Source organism: Podarcis erhardii (genome assembly GCF_964252035.2).
Source record: "Podarcis erhardii genome assembly, chromosome: 2".
Lineage (NCBI taxonomy): Eukaryota > Metazoa > Chordata > Lepidosauria > Squamata > Lacertidae > Podarcis > Podarcis erhardii.
Genome location: NC_138498.1, coordinates 44,189,951 through 44,215,996, shown reverse-complemented (window position 1 = coordinate 44,215,996; position 26,046 = coordinate 44,189,951). Strand labels below are relative to the sequence as shown.

The following is a 26,046-nucleotide window of genomic DNA, read 5'->3' as shown; positions in this document are numbered from 1 at the left end:
ACAGACACGCTTTATAGGAGGCGGAGGAGGAGGTGGCGGACACACAGACACACACGTGCGCGCGCGCGCATCTCCTTTTTCCCACGTACAGTTTCAAGATGGGAGGAGGATGCAGGCGGAATGGTTAATCAGGCGGGGGGGGGCGCATTGGCTTGCTGCGATGGCTCTTGGGCTTTGCCAACCACCCCCCTCGATGCCCACCCCGCCCCCGCAGCCGACGAGCATCTCGCTCTGGGGGCGGGCTGATGTGCCCCTTACTTCACCTCAGGCCAGGCCCTTCTGGAAGCAGCCCACCTTCGGGGCGGCTGGTGGGTCCCCTGAGCTGGGAATTTGTCTGGGAGTCCGATTCTGTGGCACCGGGGGCCCTGATCTCATTTTGCTCCCTCTAGTCAGGATGTTCTCTGAATCAATGGGCACCTTGTATAATGTCTCCCCGATTCCCATTGACCCATGTAAAGGAAAGAGCCGCCAGAGAATTCAGGGAGGGAGATAATCGAGAAGAAATGTACCTGATACTCTTAAATTACTGCATCCACAATCATATAACATCCCCCCCCAACCATTCTCCACTAGTGTTGGTTATTCACATCTTTCCCTGCCAATAGCTTTCTGGTCTAAGGCTGCCTCCTATTTCAGAAGGACAGGAGATTCTTTTAAACTAGCATTATTTCCCCAAACCAGTATGGTGGAAAAAGCAGAATGGTTAGATTGATGATTGCTGCAAACCCAGTTAGATTTCAAATTCTTCCAAAGGGGTGGAAGGTGGAGGGAGGTGAACAGGTCCAGCCTTATTATGATAGGATGCTGGGAGCTCTTCCCTCAGTTGGGAAATAAACAGGCTGGGGAAAGATTTATTTATTTATTTATTTACCATTGGGAAATAAGATGGATTGAGAAGGGGCTCTCTCTCTGTGTGTAGACACAGAACGATTAGCAAAAGGCGAGTGAGAAGAGATTGACAGATACAGACGTGGCAAGGGGGGGTGGGGGGAATAGATGAAGGATGAACAGATGGATGGATGAAGGGGGAATGGATGATCAGATAAAGAACCTGTTAGTAATCGCTCCATCCTCCTCTCTTTTCTGCCTCTCCCCAAATTTATTGTCCATAAGGCCCTCCCTCCCGGACCAATTTCCTGTGGTTGCTTTCTGCTTTCAGCAGTGATTGAATGGTATATCCCCCCCCCCCCCCGTGAATGTCTCTTCACAGTGCTGTCTCTCTTGGCAAAGGTGAATCAAACGAGGAGCTGTAAAACATCTTTGGGGAATAACAGAATATGAGGGTTGTGTTGAAAGGAAGGAATTGCCAGCAGGAGACAGAAGTTGGCCTGGCTTGACGAAACCCTCTCATTTTGGCACTTGGAGAGGAAGAAAGGAAGGTTGTTCAGCGCACTGCTAAAGGTTTTAATTCTGCTCTGATTTTCCACCCCCGCTTTTTTTTTTTTTGCCTGGGGAAGAGCCATAGTTCAGTGGTGGAGCATCTGCCATGCATGCAGAAGGCCTCTGGTTCAGTCTGTGGCATTTCCAGGTAGGAGAAACCCCAGAGAACTCCTGCCAGCCAGTGTAGACAGTACTGAGCAGGATGAACCCCCCCTGCAATGGTCTGACTCGGTCCTCCGTTTCCGGTCTTGCTCCTCATCTTTAATCATCTCTTCACAAAACAAGGAAATCATTGCTTGGACCAATAGAGGGTACTTGCAAGTCTCCACCTGCAAGTCTCCGGTTTGAGAGCATCTCACAACATATTGTATATCAAATATCCATGCAGCTGAACCCCTGAGAATATTGGTAAAGAAAGGCACCAGTTCACTGCTGTTTGAGCATTCCTAGGGTAGTTAGAGGCAATGTAGTTCAGGAGATGCTTTAGAAGCTTTCAGAACATTTGTGTAGCAAAACAACAAACAAACAAACAAAAAACCCAGGGGGAAAAAAAGAAAGACAAACACCCCTTCTAAAACCCTTCTGGAACCAGAATGATCATGGGCTAGGCTTCACTGGTTGGATGACATCTGTCTGTCTCGAAAGACATATTGAGAAAAATTGTGGAATGTTCGTTTGGGTTTGGGAGATTTGGAATCCAGAACACCTGGGCTCCTTTTGAATCTCTTAACAGGCAGGTTGTCGCTATTGCCAATCTTTAATTGCAAACATCAGATGCGCTGGGGTTTAAGTGTACCTGAGAGTTGTGACTCCTAACCTGGAAGTTCTTCCCTCTAGTGTGATTCGATTGGCTGTATGGAGTCCCTGTGGGGTGAGGGAAAGTTACTACATTTTTTATAAGATCTAGAGGTTCACCCTGCATTATTGAAAACTGGTTAAATCCTGAGCTCTATGATGTTGTATGTGGGGTGGGGCATGTTTTTGGAACAAAGGCTTGGGAAGTATTTTGCAAGTCCCAAACACTGAGTGAGCATCAAGAGGAAAACTATATTAATGGGTACCAGTCATTGCAGGTTCAGAGGCAGCATGCTCTGAAAACTAGAGCTGGAGTGGGCTATTGCTCTCATGTCCTCCTTGCAGTTATTATGGGACACAGGAAGCTGGAGTAGATGGGCCTTTGGTCTGATGCAGCACGGCTTTCTTCTTATGTTCTTGTGGGAATGAGACCTTCATTCTAGGTGCCCCCCAAATAGTAACACGGTTTGGTTTTTTACCTCCCCCTTTGGATGTTAGGCTGCTGAGCTGCTTTTCTTTACCCGTGTCTTGCTTGCATTGGCCTTATTTAAGAAAGTGATTGGACAGAGAGGTAGGATCATATTATTTTTGTTATTTATTTAATTTCTAACTGCCCTTCACCACAGGGCAAATTACAATATAAAAACACAAAAATACACATCATAGTAATACAAACATGCATACCATAATAACAAACAAAACAACCCCCCCTCCCAATTTAAAAGGGCATAATTGTTTAATTAGCCAAAGGCCTAGGAGAAGAGGAATATTTTTGCCTGACATCTCAAGATTTGTAATGAAAGTGCCAGGCAAGCCTCCCTAGGAAGAACATTCCACACTGCAGAAAAAGCTCATTCTCATGTTACCACCTTCTGGGCCTCTCATAGAGAGGGTACACAAAGAAGGGCCTCAGATGATGATCACAGGTTGGTTCATATGGGGAGGGGTGGTCCTTGAGGTATTGCGGTCCTGAGCTGATGACTTGTCCTATATACCCGGAGACCTTTTGGGGCAGGAATGCCAATCTGAATTGGGATGGGTAGTTCCAGCCATGAATTCCATGCCATGGGCCTGTAAGGCTCTACAATGCCGGCCGTTATTCATGTTCAGTGACTCCGATAAGCTAGAGGGGCAAAATTTTAGGTTGGGCCTCATTATGTCAGAAAATATCTGTAATTGATATAAAATTGGTCATATTTCCTTTCCTTCTTTTCCCCTCTACTCAGGATGTATATTCCTTGAGATCAAAGATGGTCTCTTGCTGTGATAATATGGCACCAATTGGAAAGATAATCTAGGTGCAACTGAAATTCAAGTAATAATCCTAGCCCTTTTCATATCTGCAAACTCATTGAAAGCATCCGATAAACATCCTAGTATGATGAGAGGAAGGGAGATTGTTTATACCTTTACAGTGTTTTTGGGAGCACATCCCTGGTTTTTGGAAGCCCCATGTATTTATCAGCTGCCTATAAAGCACATAGTACTTTTTACCCACCAGAAAACTAATGGAGGAAGATGAGTGAATCTCTTTTGTCCTGTAATATGCGCAAGCATATGCCCACCCTCCTTACAAACCACAGAGTGTCGTGCATGACTTTAATTCCTGCATTTGCCATGGCTTAATTGTACCCCAAGTACTGCAGCTACTTTTGAAGGTGCTTTGCTGGGCATAGGCCCCATTCTGTCAAATGAGTCCAGGGGGCTGTGTGTAAAGGGCCCTAAATGCAGGATTCTGTTGTTTGCATGGAGGATGAGGATATTTGGGCCCATATTATAAATTTTCAAATTCAGCTAGGATGTATCCTGCATCTAGTGGATAATACGTGCTATGTGCTTTGGAGACAAACAATAAATACATGAAAAATGATATTTTTAGATAGACTCTTTCCAGTCATAAGCATCCAACTTAGCATCCAGAGGCCAGGAAGATTTCATTTCCCCCCTTGAATATTGTAACACTGGAGGGTGTTTCCATGGATGCTATTTATTTCCCCTGGAGGTGTACAGTTTCTTTTTGGAATTGAAAATAAAGTTTGGATTGTGAAAAACAAGTCCTTTCCAAAGCCCCTATTTGCTAACTCCCATCTGGTAAGCAGCAGATTCTTTCACTTTTAGTAATATGGTCCAAAAATGGATTCCCCCAAGATTTCCTTTGTTCTAGTAGGGAGGAGTTCCCTAACCCAAGTATATGAAGGAGGGTGGGGGTGAGAAAAATGCAGGCCTGAAGTAAGTGTCCTCTTCCATCTGATGCATGGATCCATTTTGCCCTCTGAAAACCATGCCTCCGTTTTCGTTGCAGCTGTGGAGTGTGCTGTATGTGGTAGGTTACAAGTACAGTTCGTTTTGTAGCTTGGTGCAAATGGACCCTGGCCCCAGTTTGGTTTGAGTTGCCTTCCCTTTTCAGGAGCCAATACAGCTGGGTCCCCCCGGCCGATATAAATCAGCATTGCCTCTCTTAAATGAATGGAAACGGTGCTGATGAACGCCAGCTGGAGGTGTGTAGCCTTTTGCCAAGCACCTTTGTGCTGCAGCCCCTGTGACAGGGCCTTCCCTTACGTGAGCCTGTGGCATTTGCCCGGAGCCAGTATCCTGTTATTTTTAAAGAAGGCCATCTTCTGAAACTGACATTGCAGCACAAAAATGCCTCTGAGCAGGGAGCTCTTCAACCAAATCTAAATCAGCATCTCCCTGCATAGGCACAACCTTCCCTGAGAAACCTCACCAGCTCCTATAAGCCCAGGGGGTTGTGTGTGTGTGTGTCCCTGTCCAGAACGACTGATGTGACAAGAAGAATTCCCTTCCAAGCCTGATCATGTGGGATGCAGATTCCTACAGAGATGTCAGCCATTTGCAAGCCACCAAGTGTTTCCTTTGAGTTAAGGAGTTTGACTTTCCAAGAGAACAGAGGCAGCAGTCTGGCATCTGATGGCTTGTTGTGCAGACAGACCATGGGATGCAGGCAGGGGAGGGGTAGGGAGCAATTATTTAAATAATAATAAAGTATTTTCTCTTCCTCCGTTCCTACAATGTGTGGGTGGCTTTTTCTTAGATTGTATATAGAAGAGGTTTTTATTTTAATGATTATTATTTAGCTGGGGAGCGTGTGGGCGTCTGCAGCCAATTTCTGAAGCTGCGCTACCTGTCTCGTGTTCAGCATGGGGGGGGGATATTTCCCCCGAGGGCCTTCTGCAGTGGCACTGAATATATTAGTGACTGCTCACACACATGCCTACATGATTGTGTGTGAGCGCACGCACACACAAAAATGTGCAACTCCACCCATGTTCTCTTCAGCATGCATGTGCTTGTGTACATGCCCTCCATCACTCACGTGTATACACTGTCTCTTTTGTCATGCACTTTCCTGTGATCAGCACAGCAGAGGAGTCTTTCCTTTTTTCCCCGTGTCAGCAAGTGCTTGGGGATTAGAATAATATGCTGGGGATGATTAAGGAATGGCAATCTGCTTGGAGGTGATGCAGACAAATGGGAGGGAGGGGATAGCCTCATCCTCCTCTCCTCCCCTGTCCTGTCTGTTATCACCAGACAGTATCTAAGACCAACCTATCCATAGCCAGATCATCTGTTCTCATAGTCTTCATTTTTAGTCTTCTCTCGTAGTTTTCAACCATTTCGGTAGTGGGCTCCAAACTCCCCTTCCTTGGTTCCACACCCCAGATCTTTCAGCAGGACTGGTGTTGTCTTCTGGCACCCTCGGGCAGCTGCTGGAGAAGTCCCATGCCCTGGCAGGGCCCACCATGGACCTTTGTACTCCACAAAAACAATAACAACTCCAATCCTTTTTATTTTTGTTTTTTGTAGGCTTGAGTCAACTATTTTAATTTCCTGCAATGTACCAGTGTAACACCACGTCGGGGGCATTGTGGGAAATTTAAATGGAAGCAGCTGCCGGCAATGCTGTTCAGAGTATTGTGGGGGTAGCTCTTGACCATGACTGCCTGCCCTGGTGGAGCAGAACTGCAGCAAAAGTCTTCTGGAAGGAGAAGTGGTGGTGAGGTAATGGTGCCACCCGTGAGCTGTTTCTCACCCATGGCCCCCTCAGACCAGGAGGGGGCCTTTTCAAATACACTCATAAATGCCTACCTGAACCTTAAGATGCTCTTTCGATCTCTAGTCTGGGTGCCCCCACCAAGTTAAATGGAGGAGGGCTGTCAGGGAGCAATAGCCCCTTAGCTATGGAATATTCTCCTCAGAGAGGCTCACCTGGTACCTTCTTTATGGTGAAAAATACATTTTTATTCACCCAAGAATTTTCATTGCATTTTGAATCTGAACTGTTTCGTGCTGGCCCTATTGCAATGAAAGTTTTTTTAACCCGTCTTTTGTTTTGTAATGTTTATTTTAATTCTTATATATTGTATTTTTAACATTGATTTGTAAGTCACCCAGCGAGTATTTATTGACGGGCTGCTATATAAATGCAACAAATAAATGAAAAACAGAGAGAGGGGGAGAGAGTGTCTGTTACCTTCCTACAACAATGCATTTCACTGTGTCAGGTACCACTAAAGATATTTATGGCTAGCCATGGAAAGGATAGTGGTTAAGTTAGATCTTCCACTTCACTGCTTGACACATTGGTTAGGCTCTACATTCAAATGAATAAGGCTTCTGTAGTACTTTCTATCCCATAGTTACACTTTTTATCATAGCAATGATATTCACACATAAGTAGAAGGAGCATGAGAGAGTTTCAATATGTGCTTTTGGTGTCAGTTTCCCTTTTGGCAAACCCAATCTGCCAATACCTATGTATCTTTGCATCTCTTCAGGCAAGCAAGAGGTTAACTTCCTGCGAAAGGATGATTAGTTAAGGTTGTTATTGCTCTAAGAAGAAGAAAAGAATTATACTATTGCTTATTTGCATGTGTTGATTATCATGCATGCAAATGTGAAATTGCTTCTCGCCTAGCAGTGATATTGAGTTTAAAAATGCACCTGGTTCAGCTGATTCAAAACTGGCCTGGTGAAGGCCCCTAATGATGACTGAGCTGTAGGATATGGGTGAAACCTATTTAGAGTGGAATTATAAATTCAGTCCTTCCTGCTTGCTTTGGGATCTCCATGAAAAAGAAGGGGAGAGGGAATAGTGATGGATGCCCCGGAGTTGTAGAAATGGTTTGATGCAGTCGTTCAAAGGAGAAGAAGAGGCAGAATAGAGGGATATGGTACCTATGGTCATTGCTGATCCAAGATCAGCCTAGGGAGTGTTGTGCTACAAGTAGCCTTGGAGAATGCTTGGAGATGGTCTCAAAAGTTGCTATCTGTCACAAGCTGTTTCTAGACTGTAGGACAGTATGGTGAAGCTGCCTTCCTTGTTGTAGGAAGCACTGTAGCCAGTTGGCCCACTGACATACCAAAGAAATGGAGCATAATAGAAGAGATACTTAAATATAAGGCCAATGAAAAATTATGGTAAGCCTACCAAACTTGTGACTTTCATGGTATGGTCTGAAGGCAGATGAGGCTCCCATCTTGCTGAAGCTAAGCAAGCCTGGGTCTAGCCTGTACTTAGGTGGGAGATCACCGAGGAGCTACATGTATACCACCTTGGAGGAAGAAACGAGGGATATAAAGTGTTAGGAAATCAATACAATGTGAATGTGATAATGAACATGAGACACCTGGATCAGACCAAAGGCCTCCTGGTCTAGCTTTCCCTCCTGTGGGAAATTAGGATTATCTTTTTGTCTCATCTATTTAGCAGATTTATACACCACTTTGGGAGGAAATCTCTTGCCACAGTATTGTCCCAACAGCACATTCACTAAGTCACATGGAACCACATTTGCCATGTTATAGCCCATTCACTCATTTTGGAGAGAGACATTTGGAGCTAATCACATCCTAAATGATCTGGTTTCATCAGTAAACTTGGCCACCTCGCTGCTCACTCCTAACTTCAGAACGTTTAGGAACAAGATGAAATGCACCAGCTCCAATACAGATCCTTGGGGGGCTCTTATTTCTTACACTATTCCACAGTGGGAAATAACAATCTATTCCTACCTTCTGCTTCCTGTTCTTTACTCAGTTGCCAATTCCTAAGAGGACTTCTCTTATTCCACAACTACAGTGGTACCTCGGTTTACGAACTTAATCTATTCTGGAAGTCTGTTCTTAAACCAAAGCCGTTCTTAAACTGAGCCACGCTTTCCCTAATGAGGAATCCCACCACTGGTCCCCTTCCACCATTTGGCTTCCATTCGTAGACCAAGGTAAAGTTCGCCAACTGGAACACTACTTCCAGTTTTGCAGAGTTCGAATTCCGAATAGTTCGTAAACAGCGCTGTTCTTAAACCAAGGTACCACTGCACTAAGTTTGGACACTGGATCAGTCCTGTCTTATGAACCTCTTACATCACCTCACCATGTGGCACAAAATTGCAATAAGCTGATGTGTTACGTGAAGAAGAATTAGTTGTCCATCAAATTTACTGGGTAACCCCAAGCATGAGACAGTCATGAGGAATAAACATAGTATATATAACACAAAGTTGACTTGGTAGGATTGCAGTATTATATAAGTGAACAATATAAATACCGGTAATTGTCTTAAAAGAGCTTTCCTTTAAGAACTGAACGCTTTAAATTTCAAATTGTCTGCTCTACCTTGGCTTGCAGATTAATCCTATGCATGTTTACTCTCTTAAATCACTGGGTAATGGTTGAGGGCAGGAAGGAAAAGAGAGTTGGGCCACGCTGCTCACCTTTTCTAACAGAGAGGAAAGCAGAGTGAGGAGCTGGCATCAACTTAGGTTTTTTCCTGAGTGATAGGAAGCCACTCCAGTTTGTTCACAGTCACTCAGCAGCCAATTTCTCCTTGCCACTCGCTCCCTTGGCTTGAGTGAGACTTAAGACTTTTTGCCCTGGAGCTGAAGTAAGGGGGGGACCAGGCCAGCTGAGCCTAGCTGAGTCCAGTTCTGTTGCAGCTTGTAGCCACACAATGAAAGGGGGACGTGACAGTCCAGCTCATGGGTAGGCAAACTAAGGCCCGGGGGCCGGATCCGGCCCAATTGCTTTCTAAATCTGGCCCGCAGACGGTCCAGGAATCAGCGTGTTTTTACATGAGTAGAATGTGTCCTTTTATTTAAAATGCATCTCTGGGTTATTTGTGGGGCCTGCCTGGTGTTTTTACATGATTAGAATGTGTCCTTTTATTTAAAATGCATCTCTGGGTTATTTGTGGGTCATAGGAATTCATTCATTCCCCCCCCCCCCAAAAAAAATATAGTCTGGCCCCTCAAGGTCTGAGGGACAGTGGACCGGCCCCCTGCTGAAAAAGTTTGCTGACCCCTGGTCCAGCTCATTTACACCTGGAGCTGCATGCTCAGCAGCACTGACACTGACAGCAGCTCAATCACTCGTGGGTGGATATGGGAGAGAGAGAGAGAGTGAGTGTGTGCAAAAACTCACTGTCTGTCTGAGACTGGTGGCTCACCTCGCCTAATGGTAGGGCTGGATCTGAACTCAAAGAGCCCAACAAAGATGGTGGCAACAGGATTAACTTTTTCAGAAGCCATGCTGATTTTTCTCCAGCATGACTATATGCTTAATAATTTTTCCTTTATTAATGATTTCCACCAGGAGAAGGCATTGAGCTAACTGGCCTATAATTTCAGAGACTCACACTTTTCCTTTACTTCTCACTAGCCCCACTACCTACCCAAGTCCCCCTGTTACACTGACTTTACAGGCATAGAAAGTGCAAGGTCAGCCTTGTCATTAAGCAGAGTGATGGACACAGGTGGAGTTGGGGGGTGGCACAACATATTTGTGAGTGTGGTGTGGCCTTCCCTGCACCTTATAAGTTGGTCTGCTGCCCTGAGGTACAGTGGAGGATGTTATCTCATTGTCAGTGAGATTCCACTGCCAGTCTAGTTGACTTCTGTATGTAGAATAGGGGAGGCCATCTTGCCCTTTGCCTCAGGCAGCTAAGTGTCTTGGTATAGGCCTGAGACAGTGAGATCACATTCCCAACTCTTTGCCGTTGTTCCACAATCTGCCTTGGGATGACACAATCTTTGGAGCTCAAATGGGCTCATATCATGGTTAAGGGATTGTCTTTCAACATATTGCTCTTCTTTTTCCAGTGTCTTATGGTGAGTAATGGAAAAGAGACTTACTATACCCTGAGATGTCCCTTAGCTGAGGAAAGAGGGCTCCCTGCAGAGTGAGGGGTCCTGTTTCCCTCGTACCCTAGCAGCAGGCAGGAATATTTTTTGGTATTTACATTTTTCTTTCAGCTCTCTTGCTTTCCCCAGGCTTGGGATAGCTCAGCTGAGCAGAAATGCATGGCACTTTAGCAAAGGACCTGTTCTGCTGCCAAAGAAATGTTTGGGGACAGTAGCCACATACTTCTAGCCAGTACACAGTGGCAGTGCTAGTACTGAGAGGTCACTGTGGCAGCTATGGACCTTACTCAGGCTGGCTTCAGCTGGACAAACTGCACAACATGGCCAGTAGTTCCACTCTTCAGAACAGAGGTGGGAAACCCATGGCCCACCAGACCTTGTTGAACTCCAGCTCCCATCAGCCCCAGCTAGCATGACCAGTAGTGCGGGATGATGGTTGTTGAAGTACTGCTTTTAGATGTGCCTTGAACATCTAAAGTCTGGGCATATGAAGGCAGCTTTCCATCTTTCAATGAAGACTCCCTTATAGCAATAAGATACTGTACATTCCAGAATTCTTCCTCTGTATCTCTGGCCCTTTTTTAGATGAAGGGAAGATATATTTCCGAATCTGTATTTTTTAAAATGAGTGAGCTTTTAAGAACTCTTCATGAATAGGGACTGAGAGTAAAATAAAAATAAAAAATAGGAATACACAGGGTTTTAGGGAAAAGGAACCAATATCTTGATCCTCCCACTGCGCCCCAAATTGGCATCTTATAAAAATGTTTAGTATCTTATTTGCAGGTAAAGTGGTAAGTGGATGTGTAACCTTCTACCTTGTGAAGGTTGTGTGCTGGTAATCTTATTAACCAACCATGTTTTTAAACAGTTGTTTGATAGCCATAGGAATTGCAGGCAAGCAGAAGAGCAAGGCTGGTTGGCGGAGGAGGAATGGAGCACTCTGTCCCTCTTCTGCATCCAGGATAGAAACCATGCAGGCAGTGAGAGGATGGAAGCCCCCTCCTGCTTGCACAGCCCAGTCATACAGTGGGCCGTTGCAGGAGAGATGGAGCTCTAGCCCTCCTTTGCCAGCCCACAGCAGGCTAAAAGCGTTTCTTTGCAGGCCAGTAACTTCTGGACTTACTCACAAGGCTGTAGTTAACAGCCTCTATTTATGCCATGGAGGTGGTGGGAAGGCACATTCCTCCATAGCAGCGGGAAGGGAGATAAAAAGTGCACAGAGCAATAAATGCAACTTTTGCTTTTGCACTGTAGGGTAAATTCCAGCCATGCAAAAGTTAGAGGATTCCAAACATACCCTCCACCTCACACAGTACAGTGGTGCCCCGCAAGACGAACGCCTCGCAAGACGGAAAACCCGCTAGACGAAAGGGTTTTCCGTTTTGGAGGCGGAAAATTTCTCTATGGGGTTGCTTTGCAAGACGAAAAAATCTTGCGAGTTCCCGCGGGTTTTTTTCCGCTCCCCCCCCTTTCCTAAGCCGCTAAGCCGCTTATCAGCTGTTCCGCTGATAAGCCGCTTAACAGCTGATCGCTAAAAGCCGCTAGACCGCTAATAGTGCTAATCCGCTAAGCTGTCAATGGGCTTGCTTCGCAAGACGAAAAAACTGCTAGACGAAGAGAATCGTGGAACGGATTCTTTTCGTCTTGCGAGGCACCACTGTATTTTTATCCAGGCAAGCACCAGGCATTATCTCAGTTAAAGGAAACCTGTCAGCCAGGCAAAAGCAGTCAAGGAGGGCACAGAGCAGGACCAGTGAAGGATGTGGCCTGGGGATGGCGTGTGTGTCTGTATGGAGAGGCCTTCAGGGCTGCAAATGTCCCCCAGCCCTCAAGTTCCCCCTTCCTGAATTAGGCCAACCTATTCCTTTTTTTAAGGGAAGACTCTACTGCTTTTATTCCCCCCTTCTTTCACGCAGCACATATGGTCATTGCCACACTGTGTTATCATCACAACTCTGCAATTTAAGTTAGGCTGAGGAGAGGGGGCAGGCCAGGTGATTTTGACATCTGAGTGAGGATTTGAACCTGGGTCTCTTTGTTCCTAGTCCAGCACTCTAACCACTACACCACACCACCTCCCTAGTTCACTGCATCAACCTCAGCTCAGAGAAGTGACTTAATTCATTTTTATTTAAAAAAATTGCTTTGAGTCAAAGCTCTGCCCCCAAAAGAGCTCTGCCTAGCTCAGAATCTTATATCCAGCTCTCTGGTCATTAGTTAGCTCAAGAAACATGTTCTTCTGGTTTAGGCTATCTCTGTATTTTAATATACAAATGAGTGTGACTAGAGAACAAAAGTTGCCAGTATAAATTCCTCCAAGGCAGATAGATGCCCATCAGGGTTCCGTGGGTTCTTTTGTATAAATACCTGCCCCAATCACACAGCATGACAGTGGCATCTTAGTAGCGATGCTGACAACTGTAGCTAATTATTGAAAAACACAAACAATTGCTTCTCATTTACCTTTTTTCCCCTTGTTCTCTTCACCCTCTCCACCTAACTTTTCCACCTTCCTTCCAATCCATCCCTTTCTCTTCCTCAGCAATCTTCCCATCCATAGCTCCCACCCGCTTCTCTGCAAAGGCTGCGGCTAATTGATAGGATAACTGGGCGCAGACGTGATTATGGCGATAATTGGTTGGAGCCAAGCTGGGGAGAAGAGCTCCAGTTTAATTTGGTCAGGGGCTCAGAGTGTTTGGTGGGGGGGGGAGTGTCCTAATTGAGTTTCTGACAAAGCAGCACATTCCCTTCCTGCTGCTGGGGGCGGGAAGACAAGGATGAGCACACTTGTTGTGTGATGTACACCAACTTTCTTTTGTCCTAGAAGGGTGTAAGTTGGAGCAAGAACAACAGAGCTGGAAACTCAGCTCTTTACCACTTTGATACCTTGTGATGCAACTGTAGGTTTGTTTGGTTTTTTTTGCAAGGTTTGCCAATATTTTGCTCCTCAGATTGTGCTGGACTCTGGCTCCCATCAGCGAATAGGAGGATGGGAGCCGTAGCACAAAACAAGTCTGGAAGGCCTAACCTACGGCTGAACACTTTACAGCTGGCACCATTAGTTGCCAGTCTATAAAGAAGAGAGCCACTATTTTCCTGCAGGCCTACCTTTGAGAAACGGGGGTGGGGGATCGACCTGCCATCCTGAAAATGGCCTGTCCATGAAGCCACTTGCTGTATGGGGAGCTTGCCCCCCACAGTACTCCCATGCCACATGGCATCATGGATCGTAAGACCCAGGAGCCTTGGCTTCCTTGCCCATTGCCCCTCAGTGCTGGCCGGTCAGTGAACAGAGCCTTGCCTCCCGATCACTAGGACTGCAGGTGACATATACACATTTCACTCCACTCGCACATGTGAGGCTGAGAGGGTCATTGACTGAAAACTGTAAAGCCAAGCTGTAAACATTGACTAAGTGCTCCCAGGACCGGTCCCTGCAGGAGCCATGTGGATTAATGAGCATTAATTAGCTCCTGCTTGCCTGTCACCAGGGGATCCCAACTCACCTTGCAGACAGGGCTGAATGTGCTCAGAGAGGCAGAGCGGAAAAGAGAACCTTTCAGCCGAGGCTCTGAGTTCTTTGCTTTCCTAGCCCCTCTCCACCCCCCACTGCTAACCTCCCACAGAGTGGCCTTGGCTTTCAGGACTTCTTAACTCCCTTGCCCCAGCTGCTATCTGTGGCTAGGAATTTGCTCCAGAGCAATAGGTTCTGTTTCAAGCATACTATTTGATCTACTGTTAATTACAGTAGCTACCTAGCTTTAACTTGGACTTTTCACTAATTTTGTTGTACAGCAAGCTTCTGATCATGGCAAGATTGCTGGGAACATACTAAGTGCTAAACGTATTTCTGCAGTTGGTTTCTCCTAACTCCACTATGTTGGGCTGTGACCGAAGAATAATCTCTAATGCAAACTACCTCAAATGGGTGAGCACTGCAAGAAATCACAGGCTGCTTTGGCAAGTAATGCTCTCTTTTTTTCATTAGTATGATATTTAGAAGAGGAGGAGAAGGAGATAGGACCTTAAGTCAGCATGTGCTCCTTTGCATGCAGGTCCCAGGTTCAATCATTGGCATCTGGATAGAAGCATCAAGAACCTCCTGATATGCAAGCCCTGGGGAGCTGCTGCTTCTACTCAAGAGTGGAGAAGGTTGGTCTAGGGCAAGTGTTGGGAACCTTGGACCCTCCAAATGCTGCTGAGCAACAGCTCCCATCAGTCCTACCAGCAACCATAGCCCAAGGCTGTGGATGATGGGAGCTGTAGTTCAGCAACACATAGAGGGCCAAAGTTTCCCCACACCTGGGATGGTGAATAAATCATCCATCTTGCTATGTCCAGCTCCCTGTTTTGAATGAGAGTTTTCAGTCTTGAGGCATGGTCTTAAACTACAGAAGGATGCCATACCTTTTCTGATAGAGAAAGTTTTTGGTCTTTGTCATACTAGCCTTTTGTCTTCAAAGAAGACTTGCAAACGTAACTCTGGTTGCATATGTATGTTTGTGTGGGAGCAGCATCTTGTGACTAGCGTAAAGTCCTTACCAAAAAGACACAGTGAACTAATGTCCTCCATATCTGAAGTTTAAAGGTAAAGGGACCCCTGACCATTAGGTCCAGTCGTGACTGACTCTGGGGTTGCGGCGCTCATTTCGCTTTATTGGCCGAGGAAGCCGGCGTACAGCTTCCGGGTCATGTGGCCAGCATGACTAAGCCGCTTCTGGCAAACCAGAGCAGCGCACAGAAATGCCGTTTACCTTCCCGCTGGAGCGGTCCCTATTTATCTACTTGCACTTTGACGTGCTTTCGAACTGCTAGGTTGGCAAGAGCAGGGACTGAGCAACGGGAGCTCACCCTGTCGTGAGGATTTGAACCGCCAACCTTCTGATCAGCAGGCCCTAGGCTCTGTGGTTTAACCCACAGTGCCACCCGCGTCCCTGAAGTTTGCAAACATATAAATGGGGAGGTGAGCCTTGAGGAAGCAATGGTGCTAGCAGTGTAAGAGCTTCAACCTTCCACATGTGTTCCTCTGACTCCTCCCAGCAACAGGGGAAAGGGATGGAAAGCCATGTGCTTGCAGGACTGCATGCTCCCATAGAGTCAAGCCAGTCTAAGACATTGCTCTCACACCACTTCTTCCCATCTCAGTCCTGTGCCAAGATGTGCTGCCTCTTTCCGTTTCTTCTCCTAAGTGGTTTGCCAGTTGAGCTGACCCTGAGAATGGGTGCCTTTGGGCACACAACAGAAGCTGGGGTTTGAGCAAGCCAATGTTGTTGTTTCCCTGGTGTAAGGTGCAGATCTTGCAGTGAATATCAGTTTTCTCATCCTTGGGTTAACCTTTCCAGAGATGGACACTTTCCAAGGCTTGGGTTTTGCAAACTGATTGAGCCTGTTGGGCCACAGTGCCAGACTCTTTGGCTGTATCTGTCACAAAAGGCTGGAACTCTGCAGATGTGCAGCTATTTTCCAGCTTGCTTGGACTTTGGCTGGATATCAGAGAGGGCAATTCTGGGAAGAGTCTGTTGCAATGCGTTCCTGACTTTCAATGGGATCCTTTCACTCTTAATAAGTTCACCCCCTTACTGTCAATAATATCATTCACTGCCGAGGCACAAGCAGAAGCAGAGAGGTCATCTCTTCCAGCCCACTCCCCAGTGAAATAATATTTCAGGGAAGTGATATTCCACAGCGATAGGAAAGTCTGAGGGCTAATTTGGATGAAGAACATATTTAATTGGGGCATAGATGACAGTTACAGCTAAATTCTTCTTAATGAAAAGGCAAGGGGGGGAGTTTTCACTTTTCTCTTGCTTAGCAAAGAGTTGTGATCTGCTACCACACATCCCCATAATCTCTCAGAAAAGAAGCCTCCTCTTTAAGCTGGCTGTGTATAGATAAAAAAACCCTCGATCTGCTGGCTTAAACCCCCCTTTGGTGCTTTGGAAAGCACCATAGCTCACAGGTGGAGTATCTGCTTTGCATGCAAAAGATCTCTGTTCAGTCCTCAGCACCTCCAGGTAGGGCTTGGGAGGAAAACTTTCCTGGAATGCCATTACCATACAATGTTGGCAGTACAGAGCTAGATGCACCAATGGTATGACTCTGCATAAGGCAGTTTCCTATGTTCCTTTGTAAGTTGAGAGAAAGGAACGGGTATCGGTAGAAGCATAGCGTGTGTGGGGCTATTGGCCTGGATGCAAAAAAAATTAGGGATACCCCTGCAACTGCCATCCCAGCCGGAGGTGCTCCCCATCCCGCATGCCTCACCTGAGCAGCATGCCAAGCAGCAGCTGGGAGAGGGCGAGCTCTTACATCCCTCGGCCGTGCAACATCCCCAACCAGTGGGAGACGCGGGTAGACAGCAAGCCTTGTGGTGGAGCCCCAGCCCAAGGAGGTGCACACGCAGGTCCTGCTGCTCTTCCACAGCTCCGTCCGGCAGTATGGAGTTAGGCGGGGGGGGGGGCAGAATACTTTCCTTGCCCTGGGTGCTGGCATCCCATGCTATGCTACTGGGGCTCAGGAACAGGGTTGTACAGGGGAGAAACAGCTGTGGGTTGTAGCTTGGAGGCAGCCCCCAGGCTGCTGAGTGAAAGCAGCTGGGTTAGTTAAATCTTCCCAGTCTGTTGATGGTTGGAGCGTGTTACGCTTTGCTGTGGTTTACTTTCTCACATATACCAACAATCCACAAACAATTACTTTTAAATTAAATTATACCCTGCTGTTGCCCCACGGCAAAGGAGTTGCTCAAAGCAGCTTACAAATGCAAACATAATATTTCGGCCAGACTCATGATACTTTAGCCATGCATTGTTTGGGCAGCTTGTGCAAGATGCTGGGTAGGTAATGGCAGAGCTTTCACACACACTTGTGATGCCCGGTGGATGATGTAAGGCTCATGGCTTCCTCCTTCCTAGCTGGACTGCCAACCCATCCTCCCCAAGCATGCAGGGCAGCTTTAAATGAAAGTGTCTCCTTCTGTCCACTGCAGAGCTTTCAAACAGTATTGACCTTCTGTTCCACTTTATTGGCACTTCACTCCTGCTCTTTGGGGGCCAGGCGCTATGCAGGTTAAAGAAGCAACTGCCTCTGGCCCCAAGTCAGCTGGATTATAAAAGAAGGAAGGGGAATGATTTTTGTGCATGGTTACGGCCAGAGCGTGGAACAGAATCACAGATCATTAAAATATGCTGTATGTTCTATGAAGTTTACAAGCAATGCTCTACAACGTGTACCAATGGGCTCTTGGGTCATTTATAGCTACCAGTTGCCCGCCTCAATCCCCAACTGGTTTTCGATGAATCAGAGCACACAACAACCATTGCCTTTTCATTCTGACAAAGCAGTGAGCAGGAAGTGCATCTCTGGCAAAAGTCATGGTTGGAAAGCCAGTGGCAACAAAGGAAATTCTCATACGTTCTGTGTCATGAAATTCCTGATAAAAGGGCCTTTGTTAGATTGTGCGCTGCTTCAGCAGAGACCTGCTATTTTTATTTTTGTTTTAAAAAGGGTTGGTGGAGTAGGAGGTTTGGTGGTACATAAATCATAAATGACCCTAACTCTCCCCCAAGTGAAAACGCTCCGATAGTTACAACAAGCCAGCGCTTGCAGCTTTCCACTACGGAGAGATGTAAACAAGGTTTGTAGTTAGGCTTGTCAATCAGTCTGTAGTTGTCTTTACTTGAGCATAAAAAAGGACATTTGTCACAAAGCTAGGAATGCTCTGTGTGTGTGTGTGTGTGTGTGTGAGAGAGAGAGAGAGAGAGAGAGAGAGAGAGAGAGAGAGAGAAAGAGAAAGAGAGAATGAATAATACTCTCTCTGCCCCTTTTCATCATGTACCCCATAGGCCAGAGTTACAAATCATGTGACTGTGCATTAATGTAGAGCGACACAGAACTGGAAAACAACCTACTGCTGTTGGCAATTGGTACAGCAGCTCCTGAAGCTAGCTAGCGGGCAAAGAGTTTGAATCTTACCATTGACCTAAATATGCCAGGGCAGTTGTGGTTACAGTGCCTTCAGATATGATGGCACCATTCACTAATTAGAGTCTCCTCAACAAGCAACAAAGGAACAAGAACCCAAAGCTCTGGATGTTTCCCCATTGCAACCCCCCCCCCCAAATAATGAATTCGTTATTTAAAAGCAAGAAAGCAACCCTCATTATCATATCTAGAAAATTACCCCCGCTCCCCTGAACCGGCAATTTGCCTGCCATGCGGCTCCGCTCCGACTTGCCCATTAATTACAGGGATGAAAAATCATTTAGAAGCCAGGAAAGGAAACTAATTGGATCTTCCCCCCAGTAAGAATTAATGAGAGGCAGAGAAGATATAACAAGGTGGGATCCAGAATCCATAGTCATTGGAGAGGTTCAAGGTCTGGTTTACCCTGGATTCTTGCCTCCCTCCCATCCTTTTTTTGTGTGCTTCCTCTCTTACCAGACTTTGGGCTATAATTTCCCTGCCCTTATAGTTCTAACAATGATTCCCCCTCCTTCTGTCCTGTGATCTTTACTAGCTGGGTCTCTCTCTCTCCTGTGCATTCACCATTTAGCTACACCTCACACAAGTGTGGTTCTAGTTGTGTTCTCTCTGGAAAACAGTGGAGTGTTTAGGAACCTCAGAAACATCTCTGGAAGCTGTTTTCTGTAGGAGTCTGGGCTCCTGGTTTGACCCCCCCCCCAATGCTAGGAGGAGGGAGTCTGCTCCAGTGGGGTGGAGTGCCACGCTGTCAGAGTCTTGTGTCTTAATTGTATGCACGTGCGGCTAATCCTGCTCCTCACCCTGCTGAGACGACGCCTTGCATGTAAGGGGCTGCTTGCTCTGGGTATCTGGGTCTGTCATTTGTCTACACTCTCACTACCAGAAGGAAATGGCTCCAGAGAACCAGGTTATTCCCATTGTCTTCTCAGGGGCTTTGTTAGCCTCGTCCCCACACAAAAAGCCAGTGTAGCATGATGGGTAAAATGCCTGAATGGTGAACTGGCAGGCCCCCCAGTTCAAATCTCACCCCTGCTATTAACTCGGCAGGGTGCTCTTAGGCAAGCCATTCTCTCTCTCCTGCTCCTGTCAGCCCCGTCTGCAGTAAGTGGATAACTATACTGACCTGCCTTATAGGGCTGGTGCAAGATAATGCTCTCCAAAGTCCTTTGAACATTTGAAAGTGCTATATAAAGCATGTGAAGCACTGTTATTACTATAGGCTAGGCTGGAGATGCATCATCAGAGCTCAGAGCAAAGCAACCTTCATGAGAATGTGACCGGGTGGCATCGGATAACTTTTGCTGCTTTGGAGCCCTGAGACCAAGGCATCACTATGAAAAGGCTGTGGTTCTGGGCCGTGCTGCCCATGGATCTGTGAGCAGGTTTTTCTTTTAGATCAGCCTTCCCCAACATGGCGTCCTCCACTTGTTTTCAAACTACTGCTTCCATCATCCCCAGATGGCAGGGCCATTGGCCATGATGGCTAGGAGTTGTGGGAGTTCTCAAAATTATATTGGAGAAAGTTGGGGAAGTGTGTTTTGGATCTAAGCAACTCCGAAGCAGATTTAAGTTGGCATTGCAGAAGGGTTGCCTCTTCCAGTTCTGCAGCCCTGAGCCAAACTGGGGCCCCCATGGCTGCTTCTAAGTTTCAAACCAAAGGCTCAGTAGGTCTCACGTGATGCCCAATTTGGCCCACCGGATGGAGTTGGGATAGGAGATGGTTGCCCAAGATTTGGGCAGGGAACCATTACCTGCGAGGAGAGCTGCCACCTCTCCCTCTGTTCTGATTGCTGCTCTGTGCCCAGATCAGGTCAATGCATTAGAGGTGGCGTAGCTCCCAGCTGTGTCCTGACCTTCATTGACAGGAAAGTGCTGATGAGTGGGAATCTGACACTGGGATCTCGGGGGGACAAGATTCATTTCACAGTCCATGCAGCCAGGCTATCTAATTTCGCTCCTTGGGGACCACTGGCTCCACGAGCCTGCAAGTCTGGGGCTTTCTGCTACCAGGCACCGTGGCCGGGCCTATGGACAGGTAAGCCATGGCAGAGAATAATCCAGCTCCTACGAAAAACAGCAGTGACTCAATCACGGAAGAGGCAGTGTGTGTGAGAGAGCACATGTAACGCTATGAATAGTGTTCTGATTCAGCTAGACGGACACAGGCCTCCCACATACAAAGGCAGGCAGGCAGGCAGGCATGTGACCATGCTCACAAATTAAAATACACACAGACTTTGCGAGCACTTCAGTTAATTTCAAAATGGATGCACTCGCCTGTATTGTTTGTGTCTGATCTGGAGATATTTCTGTGTGAGCATGCTTGCTATTTGGTTTTCTCTGCTTGGGTGCACGTGTGATGATATCGGTGATGTGGTAATTTGCGCACTTCCCAGCTTACGAGGTGTGTGCGTGTGTATGGGGTGGGGGCGGGGAATGCAAGCTTCTTTATATGTCTGTTGCTGATCAGAATTATAGGCAGCGGCCTTATACCAAGTCAGATTCTTGATCCACCTAGCTCACTATTGACTGACTGGCAGTGGCTCTGTAGGGTTTCAGATATGGAACATTCCCATCCCATCCCTACCTGGAGATGCCAGGGGTTGAACCTAGAACCTTCTGCACTCCAAGCAGATGCTCTACCACTGAGCTGTGGCTCTTTCCCTAAAGGATGAATATGAGAAGTAGAACTTGTCAGCCCAAAGGTGTGTAAATGTGTGTCTGTGTAAGATTATGATAGGATCCTAAGTGTGACAAGCTGCATGAAGATGGATACAGGGAAAGAGGCATTTACCCGGTGTGTGGCTGAAGTAAATTAGTATCATTGGGGGCTGTCTGTATAAAAAACAAAGTAGGAGCATAAGAGAATCTTACTTTGTGTCTAGTTGCATACGTGAAGGTGTGTGTGAGACATTGAAGGTGTGCCCAGTGGTCAGAGCATGCATTAATGGAGTCTGAGCAAGGCAAATTTATACTAAGCACACACATATGTGTGCTTTATGAAGCAGCTCATCGACCTGTGGGTTGCTCTTCCAGCGTGAAACCATTCCATCATTACAACCTCTGTAAATCTCTTATGATGGCAGCTGACACCTACCCTGTCACATTAGGGTGATCAGAAGTGTACTACAAGGCCCAAACCAGAAGCCCTGAGTGGGGAGAAAAAGATAATGTGGCAAAGGTCTCTGAGGTTGTGTTCATAGCCCCTGCTTGTGCCCTAGCAGCTATATCTGCCCTGGTTTGGAAAACTAGGACCACCTCTATGGCACGGATTACCACATAGTGTCATTCCAGCAGATGACCACTAAACTAGGCAGATTTCTTTCTGCTTGGAATCCAAATCAATCCATTCCAGACCTTTGTAGAATTTGGAACATAGGAAGCTTCCTTGTACCAAACCAGGCCTCTGATCCATCTAGGTGGGTCCTGTCCGCATTGACCAGCAGCAACTCTGCAGGGATTGAGGCACAGTATGTTCCCCATCCTACCCAGAGACCAAACCTGGGACCTTCTGCATGCAGATACTCTACCACTGAGCTACAGTTCTCCCCCTTGCTCCTTGTCACAGTAATGGTCTAAAGCTCAAAGCAAGGTAAATGTAAGTCCTAGCCAAAACCCTCTCCCCTTGGGGCTATTGCCTGGAAGAGCTGCTAGCTGGATGCATCCGTTTTGCCTGCCTATGGGGTTTGAGGTGGCAAGGAGTGAAGACTATAAACAAAATGCCTCTTCCCTTCCTCTCCAAATACTAGGACTGTTGCCCACTTCTGGAAACATTAGTTGATTAATCACGGATTGACCAGTTAAATTTGCATGTGAGTTAAGGAATTGCCCCAATATATGTATATGTTGTATATGGTGGGGCAGTGCAGGTGTGGGGCTGTGTTGTTCTCCTGGCTTCTCAACAGTATAAGTCACTGCTGCTTACCATGAAGGAGAGGGGCAAGGCAGTGGGTAGCTTGGCCAACCCAATAGTCCTGCTGCTGCACGGTCACCATGCTGTGCTCCCCATTGCTTTGTCCTTCCCATTGTCTTGTCAGCTGCTGCTTCCTTCCTGTATGGGGAACGGGGATGATATATATAAATGTGTGTGTGTGTGTAGTGTGTGTGTGTGATGCTACTCACCTGCATGTCTTATAATTACATTCAATTAAAAAGAAACATGTTGGTTGCGTGTGGTTTTTTAATTTAACCCCCCCTCCACTTGCCTGATTAATCAGGGCATCTTTTTAGTCAATCAAAATAGTTTTAAATCAATTAAACGCTGCAGCCCTACTGCTAGCATGTCATCACCAGCACCTGCCACAGGTATAGTCATGGAGAGAGAAAGAGGAAGGGCAACTCCCAGGAATGACTGGATAACACACAGGAAGGAAGGGCCTGCGCCCACCCAGTTTCCTTTGAGCAGGTGCCGATTCCCATTTCCTTTCCACAGAAAAGAACAGCTTGACATGCCACACAGACAAAAGGAGATCCACAGACAACCGCCCGACTCACCACAAGTGTGTCACTCACATGAAGTTGCCTTATAGGGACTTTGGCCATCTGCCCATCTACTTAGTACTCCACAACAGCAATGGCCAGTGCGGTGCGGGCAAATCTGTGGAGCTGCCCTCCTGACACAGGTGTCTACAGCTTACCTGGATGGGGATGGGGCACGATGGCAGCCACACAATCTATTGCTCCCATAATGCATCCATGCTGCCCCAGTCCCGTCCAAATGGGGTGCAGTGACACTGGTCTCGGGAGGGCAGTTCCGCTTCTCTGCCGCACCGCACCAGCCCCTACTGCTCCAGGGACAATGTCCTCCAGATATTGTTGGACTGCATCTCTTGTGAGCCCCAGCCAACATGGCTAGTGGTCAGGGATGACGGGAGCTGTAGCCCAACCACCTTTGGAGGCCACCTTGTTGGCATTCATCTGTCTCGGGAGACGATGGAGGAGTGTGCCTTTGATGGTTGAAGTCAAACAGTTGGAGAATTACAGCACCTGCTGTGGCTGTATAGACAGATACGGGAGAGACATGTTTTGTTGCAACTGGGGCAGGAGAAGACGTCCGGTTGTGCTGCTGCAGGTGTAGCATGGTGTTTTTTCTTCTCTATGCTCCTCCCAGGAGGATGGAGGGCATCACACAGGCTGTTTCTGCTCTACTCAGGCTGCCAGTAACTCCACAACGCCTTAGGCAGAGATCTTCCCCAGCACTGCTACTTGAGATCGTTCCAGGGGTGAACCAAGGACCTAAGGCACACGAAAAGCCTGTGCCGTGCCACTGAGCTATAGTCTCCAAGCAGTCACACTTAAAAAAATAATCATCATGCAACTGTTCAGATTATTTCTGTTCCCTTGTTTCTGAGCCTGCAGAATGACAGTATTCCAGCTTTTCTCCACAGCTAGTGGGGCTTGAACACTAAAGTACCAGATGACAAAATTATGAGAATTAACACCCCAGTGGGAGTAAGCTTAGTCCTGCTGATAAAATGCCTTTGAATTTGAGAGTGAAGCACTGAAATCTGTTGCCTTTATTGAGAAGTGAAATTTTATACAAGTGTTTTCAAAGAATGATAGGTTCTATGGGTAAGGTTATATTTGTGCCAGCTATTTTTCAATGCTTACTTGTTTTCGCCGACTCCCACGCATGCGTGGCGAGAGCCTTAGAGGGTTTTGCACACACTGCGCCGGTGAGGTAGTCTGATTCTACAGTATTAAATGATGGCACCGATTTGTTTCTTCTTCTTCTTCCAGTGCTTCATTGCTTTCATATGGAACAATTATCTATTGCTCTTTGCTTCCTCTTTCCTACTGTAGGTCTGCAAATCAGTGGTGTACTTCAAAAGCCTCACTGGGTCTCTGTAAAGGGCAGAATTGTGTGTGCAGCATAATCAGGCAGGTCATTAAAGCAGCTTGACCGGCACAGACAATAGCTATTTTTTTCTGTCTAGGAAATTGAGCCAACAATGGTTTTTCAGAAGTCTTCTTTCACCTTTTCCCCAAAACGAGGACATTCCCCTTCTAGTTTCAGTTGCAGCCCCCATGTATCCAGAGGCTAACTCGATAATACAACTCGGAAATAACAAAGCAGTTTATTGTGTGTGTGTGTGTGTGTATGTGTGTGTGTTTTAAAAAGGTTCTTAAGTAGCAGCAAAGCTAAGAAAAGATGTAAATTCCTAATAACAGCTAAGGCAAAACAGCTATCAATCACTTTGCTGAAAGAAACCATTCATAGGGCATACTCCCACAGCTGGCAGAGCACTAAGATAGCTATCATCGGATGATACTTTCTGAAGCCTCATTTTGGTGATTCTTTGAAAAGCGAAGCAGGGGGAGGAATTTGCAAACACATCCAGCTAGATTTTATAACCAGAGTGGCAAAATGAATATGCAAATACACAAGAGCAGTCAATAATTTGCTTCTGTAATACATTTGTAGGTCTTGTGGGCATATCCAAGCATTAACAGCATCCCCAGTGCTATGTTACCAGGTAAAAGTCAGCTTGGACCAATAAGTTATTGTGGGTTTCTATGTCTGTGCACCAGCTGTCCGTATTCTGTATTCCAGCTCATCTCCCTGGTAAAACTCTGACCTTCTTAAAAAAAATAAATCTTTATTTTCCCTTTCAAGAGTGATGTTGGTGATGTCTTTAAAAAAGCCAGTGTGTGCATGCAGGTACCATAATCCTGTTAGGTCTCTCAGCTCCCTTCTCTGTGTCTCTAGACATTAAATATCTGAGTGGGGATCAATGTATCTTGATTCTTCTCTTCATTGAAGTCAATGCACAAAATTCCTCTGCACTGCTTCCCTTCTGTTCTTCGGTGTAATCTCATACCAAGAGAGTAAATGCTGCTCAATGCGTTTGAGTTTTGGGTATTCCATGATAAGCACAGGCAAAAGAACCATTGTGAGATTCTTTTTCTTGTTGTTTTAAAAAAGGAAGTACTTATTTCTGGTCACTTTACTAACACACCTGCTTCAGAAACCAAGGCAAGGCAGGTTACGGCAGAGTCCATGAACACACCATATAGGAAGCAGAAGCAAACCTCCAGCAATGTGTAATGAGAAGGCAGAGTAGGACTAAGGCAATTGGCCATTAGTGGGAGAACAGGGATGTTTCATGGACACAAAAATATACTCGTTTGCATTTGTGAAATACTATAGGGTATGTGTAGGTAAACTCTGGGGGAGTTGGGGAAGGTGGGTGGGAGTGGTGGCTGCAGATGGGGGAGTGGGATTGTGGGTAGCAGGAGGCCTTTCCTCTGATCTCCACCTGAAGGTTGTGTATTGGACACAGAAGTAGAATCTTGGTGGGGACGTACTACCAGTAGCACTTAACTCCAGTGCTTAAATACTTGCACAGGTTGCCTATAAGATACTGGCCCAAGTTCAAGGTTCTTGTGTTAATTTACACGGCCCTTATATTATACAAGGGATTCCTTTGGCTGGTTTGCTTACCTTCCTTCCCTCTCACAGGCTACAGCCCCTGTTGTCGCAACCTGAATTCCTGGTGCAGGGATGGGATGGCCCCCCAGATGTTGACAGCTGCCATATTCCCTGTTCATTGGCCTTGCTGATTGGGTTGGATGGGAGTTGGAGGCACATGTTACCATCCCCTGTTGTAATGGTCACCTGGGCCATGTCTTTGAGATAGTGGGAATAATATAGTTTAATGTGATGGGCATAGAAGGTACCAGGTCTAGTCTCTGACATACCTGGTTAAAAGTATCTCAGGTAGCAAAA

At 46.5% G+C, this 26,046-nt stretch overlaps 1 protein-coding gene across 5 annotated transcripts in view; it reads left to right on the top strand.

Moving 5' to 3' along the window:
- ADGRL1 (adhesion G protein-coupled receptor L1) overlaps positions 1–26,046 on the top strand; it is a 129,556-nt gene that overhangs the window by 1,609 nt on the left and 101,901 nt on the right. The gene's annotated exons all lie outside the window — the stretch shown is intronic.